At 48.6% G+C, this 2,311-nt stretch overlaps 1 pseudogene; it reads right to left on the reverse strand.

Annotated features, from left to right (window-relative positions):
- Nucleotides 1-684: 684 nt before the first annotated feature.
- On the reverse strand, nucleotides 685-2,088 carry LOC126486583 (SH2B adapter protein 1-like; annotated as a pseudogene).
- Between the last annotated feature and the right edge of the window lie 223 nt (nucleotides 2,089-2,311).

Raw genomic sequence — 2,311 nt, forward strand, 5'->3', positions numbered from 1 at the left:
CTTCCCCATTGCAATCCAAGGCACACCACTTACCTTCATGCACCAGGAGTTTGAAGCCATTGTTCAGTCTGTCATTCATATCATGACCTGCTGGGAACTTCTACAGTCTCATGCCCAATGATAGCCCTCTTGGCATTTAGAGCATTTGGTCTTTGGATGAGCTCCAGAACAATCCCTATATAAGTGGCCAGACTATCCACATCCCCAGCACGTACAGTCTAGTGAGGCAGAATTATTTTCCTTGTCAAGTTTGGCATTGACCAAGCCATTGACAGAAGTCATAACAATGGAAATGGGCCTGTTATGTGTGTCAATATCACAGGCAGATAAGACCCACTTATGAATATCTTTATCTCTCACCATTGCAATGGCATTATGGGTGACAGTGTTGAACCCTTCCAAGGTTAGCTGTTTAAGAAGTATATCCTTGGTTGGGCCAGATGGGACATAGTTTTTCTTTTTAAAAGTATTGGTAACACAGGTAAAAATTAAAGAATTGGTTCCATAGCCTGCTGGACAAGATTGCAGAAATAGCCTACATTGTCCTGGGATATACAAAGTTTGAGGGCCTTGAAGGCTAGGTTGGACACTTGTTGAAAGTAGGCATGCAGGTCAAACATGGATTATAATACAGGATTAGTGTATTGTCTATGGCCAGTACGCATGTCGAAGGTGACATTAAGTCTAAACTGCGAATTTGTATAGACTTGAGTTCCTTCTCAATTCCAGAGGAAGTAGTTCTATTGGGTCAAAGTGGGAGGCAGCAATAGAGGCGGAACTAGAGGAGGACACTGCAAGCCAGTCTGAAGGGTCACCATAAGCCCCCTCCCAGCAGGCAATTGTTACTCTCACTGGGTCCCAGCATCATATCCTGGCTGGGAAGACTCTCTGAGTGATTCAGGCAGGGTAACTCCAGGCTGTCTGAGTTATGACCTCCTTGTGAGGAAGGAGGTCTCAGGTTCCAGGCAAAAGGTTATGGAGTGATGGCTGATAGCAAGGCAGGATACTAGGCTTACGCACTCGTGGATGTCAAGCACCCAGGCCTTTACATGAAGTGTCTCTCAGAATGTCCTCTGAAGAGCCTCCTACCTTAACCATAAAGGTGTTATTCCTAGCTGGCATCTCTATGGCAGGGGCTGTGCAGACATCAGTGACAGTAGAACAGGAAATTGTGAGTAGAGGCTGGTATGCCTTGGGTGGTACTACGAACTCCAAGTGACTTCCTCCTCCTCCTTCTCCTTCACTTTGAAGCAATAGGCAACACTCCCATCACTGAGACTGCCCTCCTCCTTCTGAGATCAGCCCAGCTGCCTCTTCTCTATGACACACTCCTGTTGGGTCAGGGGCAGCTTCTTCTCTCCCTTATAAAACTGAGCATCTCTTTTCTCCGTACCATTCCTGCTCTGTCTTTCAAGGCTCCCCCTCAACGACTCAGTCCATCTCTCCAAGAAAATGTGCCATCACTAGCCAATATCTTAACAACTGTCCCAGCATGACCAAAGAGTAGGAGTTGCTGTTTTCACCTAGAACTGGAGGGCCTGATATGGTCTCCAAGGCCTAACTGGGGAGGAAGAGTCAACGACCGCTTGCAACTGCAGTGTGTCTCGTACAGAACTTCTGATTGAGCCACCCTCTGAACAGAGGGAGAAGTGTTTCTTGACCTTCAGCTTTGAGGACCTTGTAGAGGAGGAAGAGACTGGGGAAGCAAGGGGGCCAGCTAGGTTCTCAGAAGATAGAGATGGGCCCAACATAGCCAAGGCCCCACCTGCAGCTGTCAAGGGACAAGTCATGGGGTGGTGCAGTCTCCACACCAGAGCTCAGTGGAGCCAAGGCTGTTTGGGAGAGTGAGTCCAAGGCCCAGGCCACCTAAGCTTTGATGTGCTATAGGAATAGCTCAGTAAAATGGACAGAAAAGACAGCTTCTGCTCCAGGCTCTGTATATTGTGGGTGGGAGCTCAGGTAGTGATCAACATGCTGGGCAAGATCCAGGGCAGCAGCCCTCCTTGCATGGGACTCACACAACTCTTGCCAACATGGTGCTGGTGGGGAAGGGAAGGCCCCATCCTCTGGGGAAGGGACACCATTCATGATGCACCCCAGGAAGAGCCTGTGAGGAGGGGCAGCAAAGAAGAAAATGACCAGAAGACATGGGGTGTGTGACAACAACTTCATCTAACTCCTCATGCTTAGCTCCAGGCTCAAGCAAATGGAAGGAGCCGCCATCTGAGGAGAATGCGTCAATCCCAGAAGGGAAAAGGGATTCAACCACAGTCAAAATGACCAAAGCCTTTCTGTAAATTAAAAGACCAGC

The sequence above is a fragment of the Alexandromys fortis genome, unplaced genomic scaffold (assembly GCF_014885135.2).
Source record: "Alexandromys fortis isolate MF-2015 unplaced genomic scaffold, M_Fortis_MF-2015_v1.1 scaffold_114, whole genome shotgun sequence".
Classification (NCBI taxonomy): domain Eukaryota; kingdom Metazoa; phylum Chordata; class Mammalia; order Rodentia; family Cricetidae; genus Alexandromys; species Alexandromys fortis.